This window comes from Schistocerca cancellata, chromosome 2 (genome assembly GCF_023864275.1).
Source record: "Schistocerca cancellata isolate TAMUIC-IGC-003103 chromosome 2, iqSchCanc2.1, whole genome shotgun sequence".
Classification (NCBI taxonomy): Eukaryota; Metazoa; Arthropoda; class Insecta; order Orthoptera; family Acrididae; genus Schistocerca; species Schistocerca cancellata.
In genome coordinates, this window is record NC_064627.1 from 297,643,096 (window position 1) to 297,656,097 (window position 13,002).

Genomic DNA, 13,002 nt, shown 5'->3' on the forward strand with positions numbered 1-13,002 from the left:
CCGAATTTTGAGATGGAACCGCCGACACGACGTAACAATGACCGACATGCGACTCGCCGACATGATGATTTTGACTATAAGCTGTTCATTACTACACATAAATTCAAAACCTTTAAGAATTCAGCCAACGACATTCATCCACAAGTGTGGCTCCATCAATTCTCTCATTGTTTTCCTCCCAACAGGTCATTAGAACACAGATTAGAATTTATGTGTGGCTACTTGGAGAATGAACCAGCTGTAAGAATGCGATCGGTCATTCACGATTGTCACAGTGAAGGAGAATTTTATCATGCCTTCCTCTTAGCATATTGGTTTCAAGCTACACAAGACCGAGTAAAACATAGCATCATGATGATGAAATACTTTGAACAATCTGAATTTTCCAATCTTGTCAAATATTTTGAAGACATGTTGCACAAGAATCAGTACCTGTCTGACCCATACAGCCCCTCAGAACTCATCCGCATTTGCTTAATCAAACTGCCTGAACATTTACGGCATATTATTTTGGCAGGACGTTGCAAAGACGACATTGAAGCTTTTCAGGGACTGTTACAAGAACTAGAAATTGACACTGACAATCGCGTGACGCGAAAACAGGAACACAGCAACTACAGGTCACATCCGTCGCAATTCCACGATGAAAGAAATAATAAATGGCCACGACAAACCTATTCTCACAACACAAATCGTGACCAAAACAGACACCATCCGTATGACAACCACTGGCAGAGTAATAGTTACAGACAAAGATCGCATTTCCGTATTAATGAATATGACAGAGATATCCATAGAAACAGAAAATATGGTAATCAGAACTATTATTATCAAGGGAGACAGAATAATTTCAGACGCTACAGTTCAGCGCGCAGTTACAATTCAGGGAGAAATTCTCCACCACATGACCGACAAACAAGAAACTATGTAAACTACCGACAAAACAACAGACGTGAATTCTATCAGAACTGGTGGGTTTCTAACAGAGCTGGGCCCTCTCGGCAAGGCGAATTTGTGGAAGTTAGGCCTCCTAATCCCAGTAATGACGCGCGGCAACAAAGAGACAGACAATGACTTGCACCACAGGCAGCCACCTGCGCCCGCTGGCTTAGGGACAAATAACATTGACGCTAACCTTGAGCAAAATTCCAGTATTCTTTACGGACGAATACCGCATGATAATTGCATTCAAGTTGAAACTCTGTGTACTGAGAAGAGCAAAGGCTTACACCACATTTCACATGTAAAACCGTTTATTGAAAAATAATCTGCTTTTTAACTTTGTCTTTGCCATAAAACGTTTCACTTCACGTTACTAGTACGCTTTAGAAACTGTTACCATGCAACAATCTTTAAAGTTAAATATCCAGTCAAGAATCAAGAGAACTTATTCAAACAGAAATTACGAATGCATTGTTATTGCGAACAGACGACACAGTGTTATTGTTTGTGTACATTCTTGCTTGTTAGTTGCACGATTATGTAACGACTATAAGGCTCACATACTTAGAACATTTACCAGTACTGCTAATGAGATTTTAATGCAACATTTTGGTTTACTTGAAAATACATTCTGAATTAAAGTACTTTCTGAGAGATACCAGATGACACAGTGGTTAGTTTATGTGACAGCTACACGATCATATCACGACGTTACTAATGAGTGACAATTTACAATGTTGCTTTTGCGGTGTATCTGTTTTATATCGGCACAGTTTTTTCTGAATCCTTCTGGAAAGCAAAACATGTTTTAGTAGTAACTTTTGTGGTATAGCTACAATGAGACAGCCTTTTCCGTAGCACAACAATACGTTACAGCACAGTACATTCTTCATCACGGCAATAAGCGTAATAAGTAAGAAATCTATACGCAAAGCATTTCACTTTTGTTTATCATGAGGTAAGCACATTGGCTTCTGCTGAACTTAGCTTTCGGAGGACGATAACTACGACACTCCCACAGAGATTATCTTACAGCAAGACGCACATTTAGCGCTATAGGACACGTATTTGAGTGATTAATTTTGTACTTAAAACATTTATTTTTAAAGATTTTTGAATTACAAAGAAAGTTTTCCGTGATACATTTCATTCCATTGCTGTAATCTGTAACACCTGAGGGTATAATTACATTAATCCTCAGGGGGGTACACGCCTACTTTGTGTATCATGTGTTTGGCAAGCACAAGGAGCCCTAGCTAATATGGTATTTGCTTATACAACTTTACACATCGGTACCATATTTCTCTAATACATAAATTACACAGCTATCTGATCATTTAACTGAGAGATATACTTTTTTTTTTACATCAGTGACAGATGTTTATGTAATTACAGCGTTGGATAACTTCACACTTACGAAATTGTATTTTGTCTGTACTTTGTGAACTGTTCATATTTTTTCGGAACCATTGTGATACTATGAGAGCTTTGAATGATGTATTTGGTAAGGGAGCATGATTTTAAAGTACGTTTGAGGTAGATGACACTATTGAAATGAGCAGAGAATTTTTTAGGTTTTGACATTATTGCAGAAAGCTACGACATTTTTGAGGTTTGACTGAGGTGTTATGTTGTTATTTTTACGACGACGATGTGTATTATGCTGTTGAGGTATGTTTATGTCAATAAGATGATGCTACCATATATGAGGAATATGATTACGTGTTTATATGTATATGAATAATGAATAGAAGTTAGGGACTCTTGACTTGTGAAAAAGGATGTTGGAAACCAAGAATCGTACTTTATGAGTTATGAAATGTATCTAAATGCGTGAATGTATCACAATGCCGGCGAAAATTTTTTGGACACTGTTATATTCATAGGATTTTGTTTCTACACATTTGCAACGCAAATTCTTGACCTGTGAAATATTTTTATATGAGACTGTCACTGTAGCGGAAACTGCTGTCGTAAATATTTCCATAAGAAAGTTAAGTGACCACCTGCACGTGCGTCATCAGCACACAGCTGTGTCAGACACCTGGAGAACAAGCCATTAGGGTGTGCCTTTCCGGAAGCACAGGTAGCAAAAAAAAAGGAGGCCATTATCCTCGCTATTGACATTTTCTTGTTGAAAGCATACTGTGGAGCTCGTAATTTATGATATTTACTGTAATGTCTAATGAAATGACGAGAAATATTTTTACATCTGCACACCTGATTACGACAAGCGTCTTTCTCTAGAATTGAGGGAAATTTTACTGCGTTATGAAATGACATATGGCTAATGAATGATGTTTCATGCCGTCCTTTGTACATATTTGCTCATTTTTTTAATATCAAGTTTCTAGCTGCACTGCAGCATTGGTTAAAATAAAATTTAATATATGTACTAATATAGTTAATTTATGCCTACAGATCCAGTCAATAAGAAATTTATGATTTACTTCCAAGAAAACGAGGGCACATAAATAGACATTTCCCTTCACAGGAATTGCATAAATAATTTCTTTACGATTTGGTAACTTATCTGCTAGTGTAAGTTCTCATGATGCATCACTCTAGTGTTAAGATGTGACATAGGTATTAGACATGACCATTTTAGTGTAATATTTTTTCTGCTTGAGCTATGTCATGTTTAGGTATAAGTTATAGCATTTGCTGCTGCTGTTTGCCAGGCATAGTGTTACTTAATTTGACTTTGTATTACGCTGTTAAGCCAGTTTACTACTCATTTATTTTTCTTGTTGCTGCACATTGGCTCATATTAGTTGTAATGTTGCATTGCTTGGTAATTTAGATTTACGGTAGCTTGCTTTGTCATTTCTATTTTTTTCATTGCTGTTTATATTAACTGTTTTATGTGATGCTGCATTGCCTCGTCCCTTAGTTTAGCATCTGAGCTCAGTAGATTTAAGTTAGCTTAAGAGGGGGTAGACTATATAAGAAACTGACTATGGAGAATAGGTAAAGAATGCATTGCGAAGTTATATGAAAAAGATTTGGGCCCAAATGAGTATTGTACAATCAGAAATAATTATTTTGAAAGAAATATGAATAGAATACAGGAAGGAGGTATAGATAGGACTTTTTGGGGATAATGATGAATGAAGGGAGATCTCCATGCAAAATACTGCAGTAAAACAAACCCTGTCCTTTCCCTTTTGTGTTATCCCACTATATGTTCGTGTACCCTTGTGTATTTGTGTTTTTCCTGTCTTTATGTGTTTAGCTAATAAGAGTTATGTTGTAGAATTTTTCTGATAATATGTTATTTTCTTTGTAAAGATGTTTAGACATTATGTATCCTGTTCTGTTTTAATGCTCATGCTCATGTGTAAAGTTGATGTTTCAAAAGTTATTCTGATCTTTTATGTATGTACTCATGTCATAATTCCTGTAACACTGATGTATATGTTATTTCTATTTTTTTGTAAAGCCTGTACTACAAAATGTTATCTGTATTGTTATGTTCTTTAATGATGTATTTTGTACCTTTGTAATTGTATTCTCATGTCATAACATTGTAATTGACACCAGTTCATCAAATTAAGTAACTTGTAAGTTCCATTTCACTGCACACGTTTCTGTTGGTCATAGTATATGGACAATATGTGAGAAGTAGGGACTGTTAGTGTTTGCATGTGTGTTAATAATTCAGCAAGGGACTGGATAACAGCATTGCTGGTTCTAAGGACAATTCCAAAAACTTTGTGAGTGCACAAGTGGTGGTTATGGACTTGCTATATTAACTGCAAGACCCTTCAATGGTGATTGTGCACCCGCACAGTCACAACAGATGGCTGCTGGCCTTCTCTACAAGGACTACAGTGGGTCTGCACGTCTGGTGGCCCACCAATACCACAATCTCTACAAGGACTACAGTGGGCCTGTCCACAATTTCTACAAGGACTGCAGTGGGTCTGCACCTCTGGTGGCCCACCAATACCACACTCTCTACCAGGACTACAGTGGGTCTACTCTGTGATGACCTACCTACCAATCTTCTTCAAAACGTCGCATGACTCTGCTGTGGGTTTGCTCCATTGTGGCCCATTACCTGTCTGCATGTCAAGAGTCAGCACAGTCTTTCCGTTGGAAGGACAACACTACTTCTTCACGACTGCATGGAAATCCACTACTTCCATGTGCATTGTCTTTTACTGCTCAGACTTTGAGAAAACAAATTGCAGGTTTATTCTTATGATGAATGATCAGGACTGTCTTTATGGACTGTGAGAAAATTTTAGCTTTTGACCAACATTGTATCAATAAGTGTGTGCATTTGATTTCTTTGTTATTGTATTTATGAAAAATTTTATCAAATCATTATTGGCCACTGGCCAAAAATATTTTGTAAAATATTTTGTGGGGAGCGTGGGGGCTATGTAAGTAGGCTGTTTAGATTTTTATATTGGTAATGCCACGTAGCGCTCTGTATGAAAATCACTGGCTGTGCTGTGTGCAGTATGTGGCTAGTTTGCTTTGTTGTCTGCCATTGTAGTGTTTGGCAGCGGCAGCTGGATGTGAACAGCGCGTAGCGTTGCGCAGTTAGAGGTGAGCCGCCAGCAGTGGTGGATGTGAGGAGAGAGATGGCGGAGTTTTGAAATTACATATATTATGACTTTTGATGATATTAAGGTAAATACAGTGTTTGTTCTCTATTAAAATCTTTCACTTGCTAACTATCTCTATCAGTAGTTAGTGCCTTCTGTAGTTTGAATCTTTTATTTAGCTGGCAGTAGTGGTGCTCGCTGTATTGCAGTAGTTCGAGTAATGAAGATTTTTGTGAGGTAAGTGATTTCTGAAAGGTGTAGTTTAATGTTAGTCAGGGCCATTCTTTTGTAGGGATTTTTGAAAGTCAGATTGCGTTGCGCTAAAAATATTGTGTGTCAGGTTAAGCACAGTCGTGTATAAATTGTTCTAAGGGGACGTTTCAAGGTGTAAGGGAGGAGCCTCCAGACGTATGTACAGTCGTGGACAAAACGAGCGAGACCCGTCGCCTTTTCGTTATGCTGATCCACACAGCTTTAAAGTCTGCTGCACAGCATAAATGGCAAGGCGACGAATTGCTACCAACATACTATGCACAGGCGTGAAATTGAAAAACTATCCGATTTGTCAGACTGTTTTCAGTCATGTGTAAGACTATATTAATGCTGATTAGTGTGTTATGTTAACCACAACACCTAAATATAAGATATAAATGAAAGAAGAAACGCTAATTAGTATGAACTGTGCTAATAAAAATTAATTTCAGCTTATCGAGATAACATAACTGTTTTAGTTAGACAAAATACCCCAGATCGTTACGAATTAGCAAAATATTATGCGCATTCGCCCGCGAAATTGTCTGTCTCAACGTTCCGACGAGTCATGCTGGATTACCGTTGCTGACCTACCATGAAAGTGTGCAAATTTAGCAATGCGTGAAGATTCATAACGAAATGCAGTTAAAAATCATTCAGTGCCACATTTAAGTCAATTCAGTTATTGACAGAAGCGGAAAAAGTAAGCAGAAACAACTATGAAATTCTACAAGAGTTTCATATCGAGATCCACAGGGCGCCGGTACAGAATAAAGGTAGCAATAAAACGTATTGGGTGCGCGAGAATTTCTTAAAATTCCTTTACTGATGGTCTATCTGCATCCATCGAGGTTAGAACCGAAAAAAACCAGACCTCCCTTGCAGTAGCAAACACCTTTCGCTACGCTAACAGACAACCCAGGCAAACAGCCCTCTATTATTACCCCAGACGTGAATAAGCCGGCAATTTCGCAAGGAAAATGGCAAAATGATCTGCAGTTTCTGTTGCATAGAGCTTTTTGGACTCAAAAATATGAATTGTCTACCTTTATGTCACCGCTTATGTGACAATGATTCGGGATGTTTATCGAAATAACAAAAAACTGTTATTAGTGAGTAAATTCAGTAGGATAATTCTGCACCACCCCAGGAAATAAACGGCGACGTAGCTGCGAAACGTATTCCACAATCTTTCGAATTTTCCATTAGACTTGCCACAGCCAGAAAACGTTCATTAGCTGAAGTGTTCCTTAAGGTAGCTAGTATTGGGAATGCTCGCACATATAAAACGCGGTGGCATTAATAGTGGGATCTGAATTTCCACGTGTATAAGCAAATGGATTCTATTTGAATTCCTGTAAACGTGATTCGGATCGAAAGCGTAGCTACGATTAATACGCTAATGTATCATCTGCAACTGGAACATTTCGAATAAAGAGTAGGGGAAATTATTATGCGGCCCTCATTTTCAGTAATTGTGGTAGCTATTTTCATTGTTAGGATTTCGTCACGTAAATCGGTAAAAATGGAAACCTACTAGTCTCACTTTCTTGACCTTCTATCTGTCTACCCAACCCTTAAAACCCGTTTACCTCGAGTACGTGGCCATAATAAGCGGAAATATATCGCACTTCCTGCAGTATACGGTCCCCTGGTGGTGTAAAAAAGTGAGATACGGCCGTTTATGTAAAGAAAATTTACGCGAAAGGTCAAAAATTGGCTCTAAGAACTGTGCCACCAAGCTGCTTAGGTCATCAGACCCCTAGATCTAGAACTACTTCAACCTACCTAGCCTAACACACACCCATGCCCGAGGAAGGACTTGAACTGACGGCGCAAGGAGCCGCACGGTCCGCTACACGACGTCGCTGAGCGCAAAGCTAACCCGCGTCGGCAAGCTGTTATTATCGTCTGGTGTTGCTAAAAAGTTATTCACTTCTGGTGAATGATTTTCTGCGCAGTTCATTTAAAAAAGAATAACTAAAATATATTTGATGTTACGAAAGAGGAAGGACTCCTAATTCATTTCCCCTTTATTCATGATGTTTGATTCGCAATCTGAGCATACGTACTATCCATAACAACACTTTAGATCCAAGTCATAGTCACAGATATGCGAATACAACACATTGGCTTATACTTGAGGTATTTCGTTTCCCACGAAGTGGCAGCAGACGATGCTGTGGCGTCTTCGAAGCGCGAGTTTCTCCAGTGCTATCTCAGCACATCAGCTGAGCGAACTTGCATAGTATGTTGGTAGCACTTCGTCGCCTTGCCTGTTATGCTGTGTAGCAGACTTTAAAGCTGTGCGGATCAGCATAACGAAAAGGCGAGGGGTCTCGCTCCTTTTGTCCACGACTGTACATCCTATTTGTTCTACACAAGTATCACATGTTATGAAACTTGCGTTCCATTTTGGAAATTTCGAATCTTGAATTCCTTCGTGAGAACTGTTGCTAGGTAACCAGAGAGCGCACAGGATAAGTTTAACGTTGTGGGTAGGGCCGTAAACAGTTACTGTGCGTTGCACGATCAAACACACAACTTTATTTTCTAAGAATCTCTTATTTACACATTGGCTTAAAAGATCACATTTAAACAATAAGGCAGAAGGCCTAGTTGAAGAAAACTTGAGATGCTTCCCTGGCTGAAGGCCCCAAAATCACAGCAAACACATGAACGGCTGAACGCCTGGCTTAGAAATCAAAAGCAATTAAAAGTAGGTAAAAGTAGGTAAAAAGAAGGTAAATAAAAAAAAACATGCAATGAAAACAATTAGCGGCTGAAGGCCTTCACTACATGTCTGAAGGACAACTATAATTAAAGCACAGTAATAAACAATTTTTCTAACAAGGAAATTTCCTTTTGAACTTACAACAGAATGGCCAGAGACTGATTAAGGAAATTAACTTACTGTTCGGCTGAAGGCCACAAACAAATCTGGAACAATGGATGAAGGACTGGACAACAAGACAGATAAATAATTTTGAATTATTAAAAAAAATTTCCTTTAAATAATACACACGGCTGAAGACCTCATTAAGGGGTTTACGCAAATCTTCGGCTGAAGGCCACACATTACACATGGAACAATTAACGGTTTAGGGCCTGGGTTACAAACAATTTCAGATAGAACAATTTCTAAGAAAAACATTTTTTCCCTAAAACAATCAATGCTCAAAATTTTAATTTAACACGGCTGAAGGCCTTTATGTAAAATTAAAAAAAAACTGAATTAATACACAGCCAAAGGCCTCGCACAATACTTCAACTAAAATGAAAATCACAGTTTAAAACAAACGGAACAAGTGATGCTCAGAAGTGTTCCAAGGGTCGGTCTGGGAAGGTAGCTCAAACGTAAGGTGAGAAGAGACAGGCAGCCAAGAGTTGAAGTTAAATAATCGGATGGCAACCAAAACTAGGGATGGCCAAAGGACCGACCAACAATTTAACCAATTCCCTTCCGCCCGACCAACGGCACAACGATGGAGATCGGCCGAGGACGAAAATATGAACAGCACTACGCCTCCAGAAATCGGCGCCTAAAAACAGCCTCTAAACAAATACGAATGAAACAACTTAAAAGGCTGTCGAACTACACTCCGTGCTGGACAGCAACAACATGACGAGGAAAAGGCACACTGCCTACAAACCGCACTAACGACCAGGGCAGGTAACTGGGGCGTTAACGACCACAGGACAGAAAATACCGCTGGTGCACTTCACTGATAAGTAACAGTCAATTTAATAATTAATCACAACATAGGAAGACGGTTGCAAGATTTCGCCAACTCCAACACATCATACGATACTGCTAGCCCGAATGGCCAAGGGGGCAACAACCCCCAAATGAACGAAGAGATGTCACAATAGTTGAAGTTTCATAACAGATTAACTGATCGCTCAACTTCAGCGTCCAGGTTCAGTGGGCAACGAACTTGTCGCTCTTGCAGCCAGCGCCTCACGGTCTGACAACGTGTGAACGCCGCCAGCGGCCGCAGCCTGGCTTTGTACCGCAGAGACTTGCTTGCTGATCGGTCCCAACCGACTCACTCGCAGCCAACACGCAGACAGCATTACAATAACTGATCAGTCAAAACCACAAGCTACACACGGTTCCACGGAAACACTTAAACAAAAAACTCAAACAATACTAAAACCAGTCACTGGGGAAGAACCAGGACGAATCACAAGTCGACACACACAGAGAACCGAGAAGCGATCGGCGATCAAACACACATCGTCCGATGAGAGGACCGACCGAACGACCAACCAAGGTCGTCCCTACTCAAGTCATGTGTATCGGTAACAGTCGGGCGAGTCATGGCTGTCTGGACCTCACCGCTACTTCGTCCCAACTCCCCTCAGACGCACGCCGACCCAGAGACACTGGCTCGAACCCAACCATGCGGAGGGAACACTTGGCCATTGGCCACCCGACATCTCCACACAAGCAAGGAACCGCCCCACGTCCCGCAAGATGACCAACTGAATTCGCTCGGAATCGGTCGTGCTAGTACTCGCTGTCCGGACCTCACTGGTACTCAATCCCGACTCAATTCCCGACACACGACTACCCGGAAATGCTAGCGGTCGCTCCAAATATAACACGACAGTGCTCTTATCAATAAGCGCTGTTGTTGCCTCTCACGGGCAGGCAACCCAGCAACTTAGTGATGCAAGTAAATCGAATAAGAAACGAGGCGGCAGTACGGTAAAGACAAGATGACAAGGAATAAACGGCTTGAACATGAGCCGAGCACGGCTCACTTCGCTGTAACGTAGATCACACAACAGTTCTGCCCAGCGACACCGTGGACATTTCACACGCTCGGAAGGTCGTCACAGCCCCTCTTACCCACATTTCACCCCTTTTAGTGACATCGCTGCGATAGGGGATAGAACCGCGACTCACAGCGTTGAAATCACTCGGTTTTTTATGAGCGACAGAGGGTAACGTTCCAGATACACAGCCACCCAGAATCAGCACGGAAAGGCCTCAAAAGCTGGCATAAATGATCTCAACGAAACCACCCCTTTCCCTTTCCCAATCGTTTCGTGATTGACAACGACATTCACAGTGGGATGAGCAACAGGAAGATGTTCTTCACAGCACTGGCACCCTCGGACGTTCAAGCCCCCTCTGGGGCTGTACCACCACTAAAGGTGAACTGACGCGTTTGGAGCACAGCTCCACCGCTATTTTTGCTCTTGTCTACAGGTGTTTTGTGACCTCCTATAGTGTGACCACGGTCTTAGCAGGACCCTTTGCCGTTTTATTCAAGCATGTGTCCATTTCGCTCTTCCCCGCCTCCGCCGCTGCCCCCCCCCCCTCCCCCCGCCACTCTCGTGATCAAGCCACAGGAGACTGTAAAGTAGGAGGAATGAAGCAGTATAAGCACCCTTTGCTGCTTCGGGTGACTTTCAGATTTCGTCGTATGGTACTGAACGGTCCCTAGGGGTTCCAACCTGTACACGAGAGCAAGAACTGCGCCCACGCTGCGCTGCAAAGGGGTCAGATCACTTTTAATAGGTACGCAACCCCACAGTGTCCATAGAGAAGGGTTGCAGTGTCACAGGCTGTGAAGAAAGTCTCCCAGTTGGTCACTGCACTGCGAACTATCATTCTCAACAGTGATACGTGTGGGAATTAACGCCCCAGGGAAACGGTTGGTTTCATTGAGGTGCTTTGTGCCACACCTGAGGCCATTTCGTGCCGATTATGAGTGACGGTATTTCTGGAATGCTTTCCTCGGCCTCTCATAAGAAAACAGCGTATTTCGGCGTTGGACGTAGTGGTTCTGACCTCCATCTCAGAGGCGTCAAAACATGGGGTGAAATGTGGGGTGTGACGACCTTCTGCTAACGTGGCATCATTGTTGTTGTTGTTGTGGTCTTCAGTCCTGAGACTGGTTTGATGCAGCTCTCCATGCTACTCTATCCTGTGCAAGCTTCTTCATTTTCCAGTACCTACTGCAACCTACATCCTTGTGAATCTGCTTTGTGTTTTCATCTCTTGCTCTCCCTCTACGATTTTTACCATCCACGCTGCCCTCCAATATTAAATTGGTGATCCCTTGATGACTCAGAACATGTCCTACCAACCGATCGCTTCTTCTAGTCAAGTTGTGCCACAAACTCTTCTTCTCCCCAATTGCATTCAATACCTCCTCATTAGTTATGTGATCTACCTATGTAATCTTCAGCATTCTTCTGTAGCACCACATTTCGAAAGCTTTTATTCTCTTTTGTCCAAACTATTTATCGTCCATGTTTGACTTCTATACATGGCTACACTCCATACAAATACTTTCACAAACGACTTCCTGACGCTTAAATTTCTCTTCTTCAGAAACGCTTTCCTCCCCATTGCCAGTCTACATTTTATATCCTCTCTACTTCGACCATCATCAGTTATTTTGCTCCCCAAATAGCAAAACTCCTTTACTACTTTAAGTGTCTCATTTCCTAATCTAGTTCCCTCGACATCACCCGACTTAATTCAACTACATTCCATTATCCACGTTTTGCTTCTTTTGTTGGTGTTCATCTTATATCCTCCTTTCAAGACACTGTCCATTCCGTTCAACGGCTCTTAAAAAAAAAAAAAAAAAAAAAAAAAAAAAGGGTCAAATGGTTCTGAGCACTATGGGACTTAGCTTCTGAGGTCATCAGTCCCCTAGAACTTAGAACTACTTAAACCTAACTAACCTAAGGACATCACACACATCCATGCCCGAGGCAGGATTCGAACCTCCGACCGTAGGCTCTTCCAAGGCCTTTGCTGTCTCTGACAGAATTACAATGTCATCGGCGAACCTAAAAACTTTATTTCTTCTCCATGGCATCATTAACCCACCTTATTCGTCACGTGAACGTCTGAACTCTGTCGACACCTTGCTGTTTGAAGCGTCGCCGAGCACTATTACAGGGGAAGGTCGTACGCATCTCTGAACCAAAGTCCGAACTTAATCGTTGCTGTGGGTGGAAAATTACTGGGTTTCGAAAAAGTGATCCTTTAATTGTGTGGCGCAGTGCAGATCTTTACCCGAGAGCAGGCAGAGGACGCTTACAGCACGTCACGAAATATCGCAGTGGCAGTGGAAATGGGTTTTAAGCGCTAATTACAGCTGTGCTTCAGATAGCGGACGAAAATTAATAAAGTCGCGCGTTGCAGACCCTCTCGCCAGGCGTCGAATGACCGCCCAGATTAAAGACACTCTGCGCGGGGGCCGTTTAGGCGAGACGG